At 39.1% G+C, this 12416-nt stretch overlaps 1 protein-coding gene across 1 annotated transcript in view; it reads right to left on the bottom strand.

Moving 5' to 3' along the window:
* bin3.L (bridging integrator 3 L homeolog) overlaps nucleotides 1-12416 on the bottom strand; it is a 28154-nt gene that overhangs the window by 11778 nt on the left and 3960 nt on the right. The gene's annotated exons all lie outside the window — the stretch shown is intronic.

Consider the following 12416-nt stretch of genomic DNA (forward strand, 5'->3'; position numbering starts at 1 on the left):
CCAACAGCCAAAGGAAATTCCAGAAGGAGGGGCTGAGTTGGTTAGAGGAGTAGAAGGAATCCTAAGTGATTAAGGGAATGCTGCAGCCTTACTATTAACAATTCAATAACCAGAGTGGCAGGAATATAGAGATTTCAAAGAGGCTCTTCAGTGATTACATTTTTGCATAGTGGGATTACATGTCCTTTAAACCCACCATTGCTTTCTCCTATTAATCTCTCTTACTGGTGCTTTACAGCCTGGAAACAGCTACATTTGTTGAATTACATGAGTAACAATGAGCAGGTGTGATCTCTAGTAAGTGTGACCATCCTGCATATGCTTCCCATGCAAATAAATAAGAAATGTTCTATGAAAGATGGGGGGGAGGAAGTAGTAACAGAGACATTCCAGGTTTAGTAACCCTGGGTAACCAATCAGATATCCATGTTCTTTAACATAATTGCATAAAACCATAAAATGCTAAACACTCATTGGCTATCATTATTGTTAATAACATTGTCAGCAACAAATGGTATTGTTTCTCCATGTCAAACATTCCCATGATATTATGTTGTGCATTTATTACTACTATGCAATGACTTCTATGTTGATCTGTACAGTCTCCCTTAGGTGAACTATCACAAAAATTAAAATTTGATAGCTTCAACATACAGAAATGAGAAACTTTGTAAATACAATCATTTAACTATTCTGCATCGTTTCTGAAATAATCAAGTTTATGTTCACTATCCTGATTCCAGTACAAACAAAATCTAACAAAATAACTGCCTTTTGCACAAATCCTGCATGTAGAGAGACAGGATGTCTGATGATTTTAATAGAGTGAGCTCTGATACATCTTCTAGGTAAAAGGAGCCCCCCTATAAGATATATTGGATCTAACTGTCAATGAATATCTGACACCCAACTGCTGCATGAAGACAGAATGAAGAGAAACAGATGCTGAGAGAGGGATAGTGAACATAAACTTGATTATTTCAGAAATGATGCAGAATATTTAATTGATTCAGTATGATGAAACTTGTATTAAATGTTCATTTTCATGATAGTTCCCCTTTAAGTAACCTTATATATATACATATAACAGAGGGGACTTTTCCCTTTTATATTATGTTTGTTGTGCCACAAGCCCTGTTAGAGACACACAGTCAGTTCCCTGGCAATCAGACTGGCACTTCCGCTCTGTTTATTCCTAGCACTGTCTCATCCTATTCCATGTGCCCACAGTATCTATAATTATGGGCAGGTAACCACTAGCCGGGCCTCCATCCTGTTTATTGTTACAGCTCCGTGAGATATCAACAACTCCGGCCAGAGAAGCTTCCAAACCTAGCGGTGGCAGATTGTAACCCTTTGCTCTCCCAAGAGCCAATGGTTCCCATCCCCTCCCACGTGGAGCATTTGTTCAGATTTGAAGTTAGCAGTACATAGACACTGGTAACTTTCAGATCTCTCAAATTAATATAATGCTGTGGGGAGGTTCTAAAGATCTGTGTCTCCAAAGATGCCCCAGTAGCTCCCCATCTTCTTTTCTGCTGATTCACTGCACATGCTCTGTGCTGCTGTCACTTACTGAGCTTAGGGACCCACTCACAATATACAGTACACATAGAATAGAAATGTCACAATATAAGGGTTAGTTCACACGAGGAGATTCAGGGAGATTTTCTGCTTGATAATTATTGACGGCCCCTAAGCTTAGCTTCTCAACAGCTGCTCAGAGCCCACTGAGCATGTGAGTGTCACAGACACTTTCCAAGATGGTGACCCCCTGTGACAAGTTTGAAGTCCTGGATCATTGCTGCTATTGACAAGCTGAAACTTTAAGCTGGTGCAATAAGTTCTGTATATAAAACATGGCAGTTTTAGGCATATTCATTTTTAAGGTTTAGTTCTCCTTTAATCAGCTGCCTTGTCTTACATTGTATCAACAGTCTTAGCCAGCAGGACAGAGAATAGACAGGGACCGACACTGATTTCAATAGCAATACATGTACTAATAACTTACAAAAACACAGATCATTTGCAATGAATGTACAGTGTTGCTTAGAATTAGGTTTTCTATTAGGCAAAAAAAAATGTTTTTGGGTTGACATTCCTTTGAATCTATTTTGTGCTGTTTATAGCTCCACATGACTAATGTAGGAGCAGTGGGAGGGGGCAGGGGACTAGTAGCCAAGCATGGAGGAGGCACTATACACAGCCCACAAAGGTGAGTGGCGGGAGACATGCGGGAGGACATCTTTGGAGAGGAGTACAGACATGGGGAATGATAGTTATAGTGGAGAAGAAACAGAGAGAGCAGGGCATGAAGTCATGTAACAGGGACACACAGAATCTGAACATGGATAAGAGGTCCAAGAGAAGAAGGGAGGTATGGGAATAAAGAAGGAGGGACTTGTGGTGCTATTGGAATTGGTTATATTATGTTAGAATACCTAAAAAAAAAAAAAAAAAAAAATATTCTTGAAAGGTAAATATTTGTTATAGATGGGCAGTAAAGTTGGCCATACATGAGCAAAATACACTGCTCTCCCCACTCCCATCCTCCACCCTACCAAGTCTTCTCTATTTTCCTTCACCCTTGTGACTTAAAGGAGAACTAAAGCATAACTACAGCACCACAAATCAGTTTAAATGAAAATGCCTTTATTGTACACTTTAGGGTATTACAGCAAAGTTTCAGGGCCGTGGCCTGAAAAGGCGCAAAAAGACCAGAACCCGCGAACAGAGCTGAAGGCACTAAAAGACCTGAAGTCACGAAAAGACCTGAAGCCACAAAACGACCCGAAATTCAAGTCCTGAAGTCACGAAAAGACCCGAAGCCACGAAAAGACCCGAAGTTCAAGTCCCGAAGGCACTAAAAGTCCTGAAGCCACAAAAAGACCTGAAGTTCAAGTCCTGAAGCTGTGAAAATACTCTAGCCGCGAAAGAAGCCTAAGGTAAGTTCCACTGAACACCAATGTGTTTTTCTATTGTTAAGCCTGTGGTGTGGGGTGGGCGGGATCTGGGGTAGGACTTGGGGGCTGGGCAGGGACCAGTGGCCCCAGAAAATGTTGTTGTACGGGGCCCGTGATTTCTGGTTGCCCTACATGCCTGCCATTATCAGTGACCTGAGAGACAGAGACAGAGCCTAATTAAATTGCTTCACAGAGTTTAAAGCAATGATATGACTATGATAAGTAATTTAAAACTGTATTAAAGAAACTACAGACTTACAAGAGGAGTTAAAAAGAAGGGTAATAAATGATGATAGTATCCCTTTAAGCTATGACACATAACTTATTAATATGTCAGATAAATTGCATCACTTGAAAAATATCTGAATTCCGCAGAGGCTTTAGAACATTTTAGGCCGGCTAAAAAAAATACGCATTTACACTCAATCGACTGTTCCTTGTTATGTTCAGAAGCTGTGGATTTCCACTACATATTAAAGTCACTCAGATTCATAGCAAGCATGCGCTAAGAATGGGAACGGGAAATTGCACAGCAAATTACTGATAATTGGCTTTCTATTTTCCAAATGTGTGATAAGAATCCAGGCACATGAGCTGCGTGGAGAACAAAAGACAGAAGACAATGCGAGACTGTACAACATCTAGACACATACACAAAGGCCCAGTCTGCATCCATTGCTGTTGTCATAAGACCATGCATACACACACACATATATATATATATATATATACATACATGCATACACATACTCTCAGCACTCTCTTGATGGAAAAAACCTGATGTTTCTTTTACACCGTGAAACAGCATCAAATCCAACGTTTCAGTCCCACCTGGGGACCTGGGACCATAAAGAGTGTTGATCCATCCTGTTTATTTACATTAATTCTTTCATCCTGCACCTTGAACTGCATATGAATGAAGTGCTGGTATATATAATAGGCTAAAACATAACATTTGTAAATATGAAGCACCAACTATTTTCCCTTTGACATCCAACAACAAGTTACCTAGGTTTACTTTTACCATTTGTATGTTTGTAGGAGACCGTCCAGGTATGGGACTGGTTATCCCGAATGCTCGGGACCTACAGTTTTTATAACTCAAGAAAGATAACAGTTCTTTCTGTAATTTGGATCTTCATAGGTCTTAAGTCTACTTGAAAATTAACATTAAAAACCCAATAGGCTGTTTTCCCATAAGGATTAATTATATCTTAGTTTGGATCACGTACAAGCTACTGTTTTATTATTACCGAGAAAACGGAAATAGTTTTTAAAAATTTGGAATATTTGGATAAAATGTCTAAGAGTCTAAGGGGCAGATTTATCAAGGGTCGAATTGAAAAATTGAATTTTCTATTTTTTTATGTCAAATTCAACTAGGGAGTTATTCAAATTCGATTCAAGTTTTTTTAAAAAAAAATTTCAATTAGATTTTCGAGATTTATCATACTCTGGCCTTTAAGAAATTGAATTCAACTATTCGCCACCTAAAACCTGCCGAATTGATGTTTAAGTCAACGGGAGACGTCCAGGGATCAATTTGGAGTTGTATGCAGCCTTCCTGGTATGGGACCTGTTACCCAGAATGCTCGGGACCTAGATGTCTAAATGTCTTAGAGGCTAAGGGGCAAATTTACTAAAGTGCCAATCGGCTAATGCAAATTCGCCAGCGTGACGTCATTTTGTTACTCCGCCGATTTACTAAAGGGTGATGGCGTAAATTTGCTAGCAAAGTGGACCTACTCTAGCGCTACTTCGCACCCTTACGCCAGGCAAAGTGGCGAAGGGACGTAACTACGCTAGTTCACAAACTTGCGCATTTTACTGAACGTTACCTCTTGCGCCAGACTTTACTTCGCCAGGTCAGACCAGGCGAAGTTCAATACAATAGATAGGAGTTTGTCCAAAAATAGTTGAAATTTTTTCGAGATTTATCCTACTCGACTTGAATTCAACTATTCGCCACCCAAAACCTGCCGAATTGCTGTTTAAGTCAATGGGAGATGTCCAGGAATCAATTTGGAGTTGTTTGCAGCCTTTCTGACATTCGGGGTATGGAGCCTGTTATCCAGAATGATCGGGTCCATTCCATCCATCAGAGCTTTAAAATTCGATTTTATTAATAAATTGAATAAAAATAATAAATTTCAAATTTATGTAAGTTAAGGGGAGTTTTTAAAAACTCACATGGATTCAAAATTCGACCTTTGATAAATGTGCCTCTAAATGTCTTAGAGTCTACGGAAGGCAGCCTTTCCATAATTCGGAGCTTTCTGTATAATGGGTTTCCATACCTGTATATATTTTTTCCCACCACCAACATATGCACAAACTGGATCCTGGTGGTGCCAAGACCAGCATATTTACTTCAGTTTGATATGGGTTACTCTTATCTAGTTCTATGCAATAAACTCAGACACAACAGGCCAGGAAGGGGAGCGACTTCCCAAATAAAAATAAAAGAGAGAGAAAGGAAAGGTGAGAGTTCCGCACACAGTCTGAGGTCTGACCACTAATGAATAGTTATGGAACCACAGGAACTCTGCTCTTCCTTGTGGGGAATTATTAAAGTGCACACAGGGAGACATGTCTGGATGTCTACACGCTGGTCTCTCTATAAGCAAAGGGGTGAGCAGTATATGGGACAGATTGGAACATCTAGATTTCTTTATGTTTACTGTACAATAATCACTATACCACTGTTTGTGTTTATGCCTGCAAAGCAGTGTGTACATTTGTAGTGCTTAATAAATACATTACATACGGAGAGCAAGCTGGGTTACAAAAACAATATTAAAGGGGTATTTCACCTTCCAAACACTTTTTCCAGTCCAGTTGTTTTAAGATTGTTCACCAGAAATAAAGACTCTTTCAACTGCTTTCATGCTGTTATTCCAAAATTGAAGTTTAAAGGGGTTGTTCATCTTTGAGTTAACTTTTAGTACGATGTAGAGAGTACAATTTGCCATTGGTTTTCATTTTTTATTATCTGAGCTTTTTTAGCTTTTTATTCAGCAGCTCTCCAGTTTTCAATTTCAGCAATCTGGTTGCTAGGGTCCAAATTATCATAACAACCACACACTGATTTGAATAAGAGACTGGAATATGAATAGGAGAGGCCTGAATGGAAACAATAAATGCATAGCCTTACAGAGCATTTGTTTTAGATGGGGTCAGTGACCCCCATGTGAAAGCTGGAAAGAGCCGGAAGATGAAGGCAAATAATTAAAAAAAAAAAGTAATAATTAAGACTAATTGAAAAGTTGCTTAGAATTGGCCATTCTATAACATTTTAAAGTAACTTAAAGGTGAACCACCCCTTTAAAGTTAAATGTTCGTGTCTCTGGTGCTTCAGTGTAATTCAGGTGCGGACTATGAATAGTTACAATTTGCTACATTAGTTGATACACTTTTTAAACAACATCCATGGGGAACATAAGCAACTATTGTATCAATTCTAACAGTTGCCTTTAATGAAACTCGGATTCTGCTCAGCAGGGACAAAGATAAGAAATGTATCAACTGATGTATCGATTTAACAGAGTCAGCGACCCCCTCCTCCCACATCAGATTCAGAAAGACGTAAAAAGGCGAAGAATTTGACCTTCAATATTAAAAACAAGAAAGGAGATGTTAACCCAAAAATATAATTTTTGCCTTTCCAATATATATAGTAATTACAGATGTTCTACAGTTTTAAAGATATGTAGTTGTTTTAAGTTTAATGAAACTTAACAGGACTTTGCAGCATTGTTTCAGGTAGTACAGATGCTTTGGGGTGTGCAATATCAACTCAATGCCTTCTGTGCAGGTCATTCAATATATAGTCCTGATTATATAGTAGGAAATGATAGAGAGAAAAGCAAGGGGTCCTGAGCTAGTAGCTAAAGATGAAAGATAATGCTATTTCTACAGCAACACTGCTGAGTAATAAAGTAGGGGTAATAAACAACCAAAATTATGAGAAATGTTCAGGAATTTTTGTTGCATTGAACAAGTATGCAACCTGTTATCCAGAATGCTTGGGACCTGGGGATTTCCAGATAACAGATCTTTCCGTAATTTGGATTTTGTGACCTTAAGGGTCAGTCCACACAAGCAGAATCGGTGAGATTAGTCGCCCCAGCGACAAATCGCCTCTTCTTCGGGACGACAATCTGCCCGAACTGCCTTCCGCCTTCCCTCCGCCGGCTAAAATGAAAATCGCTTGCGGCAATTCACATGCAGCGCATCATTTTCCAAAGTCACCCGAAGTTGCTTCACAAGGAAACTTCGGGTGACTTCAGAAAACGAAGTGCCGCGTGTGAATTGCCGCAGGCATGGGGCTAGACATATTGTCAATTTCCCAGCTGCCCAAAGTCATGTGACTTGTGCTCTCATAAACTTCAATCACTATGACTAAGGGATATACTCCCGAAACGCGTTAGGTTTTTACAGCAGTAACCCCAATAAACCTTACCCCAGAAGTGCCGTCTGCCTGTTGAGTTTTGCCAATCACTCTTTACTGCTGTACTGCAAGTTGGAGTGATATCACCCCCCTCCCCTTTTCACCCCAGCAGCCAAACAAAAGAACAATGGGAAGGTAACCAGATAACAGCTCCCTAACACAAGATAACAGCTGCCTGATAGATCTAAGAACAACACTCAATAGTAAAAACCCATGTCCCACTGAGACACATTCAATTACATTGAGAAGGAAAAACAGCAGCCTGCCAGAAAGCATTTCTCTCCTAAAGTGCAGGCACAAGTTACATGACTGGGGGCAGCTGGGAAATTGACAAAATGTCTAGCCCCATGTCAGATTTCAAAATTGAATAATTTGGAGATTTCTAGATAACGGGTTCCATACCTGTAACGGCAGATGTGCCTATCTGCGTTTAGAATCCACTATGCAACTGCTTTGCCCCAGGACTTAAATTAGGAGACAAATGGATAGACTACGGTCAGGACCATGATACAAGGTCAAGTTCAACGAGAACCCATATTCCTTCTCAATCTGTTTATGAGTTTTATCCCTATATCCCCTTTCCAAACTCATCCTCCTCCCCACCACACACACACACGGAAAAGGGATAAGCCAGAACCCTGGCAATGGGGGCTTTCTGGCAGCAAAGAATAATTAGAAAGAAAAAATAATTATTTCAGAAAAAAATGATGCACATGGCAACTGCCTTGCTAACATCCAATGGGATTGCGGCACTGGCTGGAGCGCTTTTTGGAGGCTGTCTGTGCCTTGGTATATTTAGAAGGCCTGAGTCACAGCTTGTTTACAGTACAGATCTCCAGATGGACTCGTGGAAAGCACAATCCATTGCAAATAAAATACACAGATATATCACAGCTTTGTATCAAATCACAAGAAAAAGCCACAATTAACCCCCTGATTGCCACATGGGTGGGAAGCATGATAGACCCCAGACCATACGGCAGGACTTGGCAACCGTACGTAATCCCGCACTAACACAATCTTACTGCAACTAAATTCAGTGGTGGAATGCTGGGGATTGTAGTTTTGCCCTAGTCATAATGCCAAAAGTTTCTGCAATAAACAATGCGGATACCTGAGGCACCCAATATAAAGGGACGCACGTGCTTACTGATGTCAATATCAATCACCCACTGCACTCAAGGGATTCCCTTTCCAAGAAATCTTTATCCAATCTTTGTTTCTATGCAGCTTGTACACCTTTCTGAAGATACACAGGGAATGCAAAATGTCCCTGCTAACATGCACATTTAAATAATAGCTATATCATTTCAATGTGTCTGTGTGCCAAGATATGAAGTGTGTAACCCTAAAATAATTTTAACTGGAGGCAATGTGGAGTTAGTATATCACTTTTCATCATTGTTGAGATTCAATATCCCAAAGGGCATTATCAGAGCATGACTGGAGGCAGCTGGGAAACTGACAATATGTCTAGCCACATGTCAGATTTCAAAATTAAATATAAAAAGAATCTGTTTGCTCTTTTGAGAAATGGATTTCAGTGCAAAATTCTGCTGGAGCAGCACTAATAAGTTATGTGTTTTGAAGAAAAATGTTTTCATTATACAAAGCAGCCTGGTCATTATCAGTGTATAGAGATACTCATCATCATTATACACAGCAGCCTGGTCATTATCAGTGTATAGAGATACTCAGCATCACTATACAGAGCAGCCTAGTCATTATCAGTGTATAGAGATACTCAGCATAATTATACACAGCAGCCTGATCATTATCAGTGTATAGAGATACTCAGCATCATTATACACAGCAGCCTGGTCAGTATCAGTGTATAGAGATACTCAGCATCATCATACAGAGCAGCCTGGTCATTATCAGTGTATAGAGATACTCAGCATCGTTATACACAGCAGCCTGATCATTATCAGTGTATAGAGATACTCAGCATCATTATACACAGCAGCCTGGTCATTATCAGTGTATAGAGATACTCAGCATCATTATACACAGCAGCCTGGTCATTATCAGTGTATAGAGATACTCTTCATCATCACACAGAGCAGCCTGGTCATTATAAGTGTATAGAGATACTCTGCATAATTATACAGAGCAGCCTGGTCATTATCAGTGTATAGAGATACTCCGAATAATTATAGAAAGCAGCCTGGTCATTAGCACTGCATAGAGATACTCAGCATAATTATAAACAGCAGCCTGGTCATTATCAGTGTATAGAGATACTCAGCATCTCTATACAAAGCAGCCTGGTCATTAGCACAGCATAGAGTCTGGTCATTATCAGTGTATAGAGATACTCAATGCTATTATACAATGCAGCCTGCTCATTATCAGTGTACAGAGATACTCTGTAACATTATACATCAGAGCCTGGTCATTATCAGTGTATAGAGATACTCAGCATCATTATACACAGCAGCCTGGTCATTATCAGTGTATAGAGATACTCAGCATCATTACACAGAGCACCCTGGTCATAATCAGTGTATAGAGATAATCAATTATTATACAATGCAATTTGTTCACTATAATAATATAGGGACACACTATAGAAGGCTCTGCCTGTTCCACATAACACTTTAGAACAGTAGGGGGTGAGTAAGGAAAAACGCTAGGGGAGGGGGGATCTTGAGGGGGATTATGTTTGCCGAGTTTCTTTGGCTGCATTTGATATTTTTCATTTAGCGCTGGAGTTGGGCCAGAATTATAGAAGAATGGGCTCTACATAAAAGAATGTTGTGCGTATGCTGGGCTAAGTAACCCTTGCACTGCCAAGGAATATATGTGCACCTCCAAAAGGAGCCGAACATCAGAGACAAGGAACCAGAAGTGATCTTACCTGTTGCAATTAATTGCTTCCCCTTTCAATGGAGTTTTGCATAATTCTTTGTTAATCGTATAGCTATGTAATTTAGGAAAAAGAAAGAAACCAGCACAATAAATAAAAGTAATAGTATAGTATCAGTAAGCACCGTTGCAATCTTATTCCTGTTAAACCGACAACAAACAACAAACGGTGAATAAAATTCATTACAACACAATCTGCCTCTTCCAAAACGACATCTCGCAGGACCCCTCTGATAGCTCAGCCAAAAGCAAGGATGCCTATCCCTGCAGAATTCTTCACACGCCCAGGTTTATAATTTACATATTCCAATGTTTCAGCAATGAAATAAAACTCGACAATATGACCAAATTATATAGGGGATGTCTAAATCTATTTCTATCAATTTCAGCAATCTGGTTGCTAGAGCACACTTTACCTTAACAACCATGCACTGGTTTAAATGAGAGACTGGAATATGAATAGGAGAGGGACTCAAATGAAAAGTAGCAATTATTGTAGCCTTACAGAGCATTTGTTTTTAAGATGGGGTTATCCCCATTTAAAAGTTGGAAAGAGTTAGAAGAAGAAGGTAAATCATTCACAAACTATAAAAAAAATATAATAACGAAGGCCAGTAGACGTATAGAGATACTCAGCATCATTAAACAGAGCAGCCTGGTCATTATCAGTGTATAGAGATACTCAGCATCATTATACAGAGCAGCCTGGTCATTATCAGTGTATAGAGATACGTTGCTTAGAATTAGCCATTCTAGAACATTCTAAAAGTTAACTCAAAGGTGAACATCTCCTTTAAAGGAGAACTAAAACCTAACTAAGTATCTAGAAATGTTGTACATTATGTTTTGTGCTTCTGTACCAGCCCAGGGCAACCACAGCCCTTTAGCAGTAAAGATCTGTGTCTCCAAATATGCCCCAGTAGCTCCCCATCTTCTTTTCTGCTGATTCACTGCACATGCTCTGTGCTGCTGTCACTTACTGAGCTTAGGGACCCACTCACAATATACAGTACACATAGAATAGAAATGTCACACTATAAGGCTGATTAGTAATTAATACAGATAAGTATCCTGGATCATTGCTGCTATTGACAAGCTGAAACTTTAGGCTGATGCAATAAATTCAGTATGTATGCTGCGAAATATGCTGGCGCTATATAAATAAATGATAATAATATGGCATTTTCAGCCACATTCAAGTTTAGGGGTTACTTCTCCTTTAATCTTTACTGCAAATGATCTGGCCAATCACCGTAATGGGCCCAAGCTTGATAACATACAGTAACTACTAAATGTAGAATGGGCACCCCTATACTACACTGCAGAAATAATGTTCATTCATTGTCAGGACTGTTTGAGTAATAATTCGTAAATGTGCACTTTTTAAGACATTTGACACAATAACTATAAACAAGCGATTCCCCCATGAACCAATAGACGCAGGGGCTTTTAATGTTCAATTCGAGTTTTACGATTTTGTACATGTATACAGCCCAGGGCAGTCACAAGGGATCCTAAACAATTAGTACCAATTAATACCCTTTCTTTAGGTTTAATATTTTACATTAAGGGGGTTATTTATAAAAGGTCGAATTTTAGAGTTGTTTTCATACCTCGAATGAACTCAACAAATGGTTTCTATTTAAAAAAAAACTTGAATGGGAAAATCTCAAATCAGCCGTTAACCGAAAAAACCTTGAATCGCTCTAATGGATCGAGTTTTCAGGCAAAACCATCTGAAAAACTTGTCTATTATGAAGGTTATTTACATCTTCAAATGGTTCAAGGGGCCTCTGCCATTGACTCCTTCATGACCTTGACAGGTTTTAGATGGTGTATTTTCAGATGTAAGCTATTTCCAGGGTATAATAATTTTCGAAAATCCTTATTTTTTTAAGCTGAAAATTTAATTTTTGACCAAAAAAAATAAACTCGAATTTTCATGGAATTCTCAACTCGATCCTTAAAGGAGACATATAGGATAAATGAAAAAACCCTAGTTTTGTAGGCAATTATGAGTAATATTTGATGTTGTTTTTACATGGTGCTAAAAATTAATATTATCTTTAAAAATAGCTCCTCTATTAGAGCTCCCTATAGATGTTCTCTGGTCCCCGTCTGTGTTTCAAATGAGG

Source organism: Xenopus laevis, chromosome 3L (assembly GCF_017654675.1).
Source record: "Xenopus laevis strain J_2021 chromosome 3L, Xenopus_laevis_v10.1, whole genome shotgun sequence".
In the NCBI taxonomy this organism is placed as follows: Eukaryota; Metazoa; Chordata; class Amphibia; order Anura; family Pipidae; genus Xenopus; species Xenopus laevis.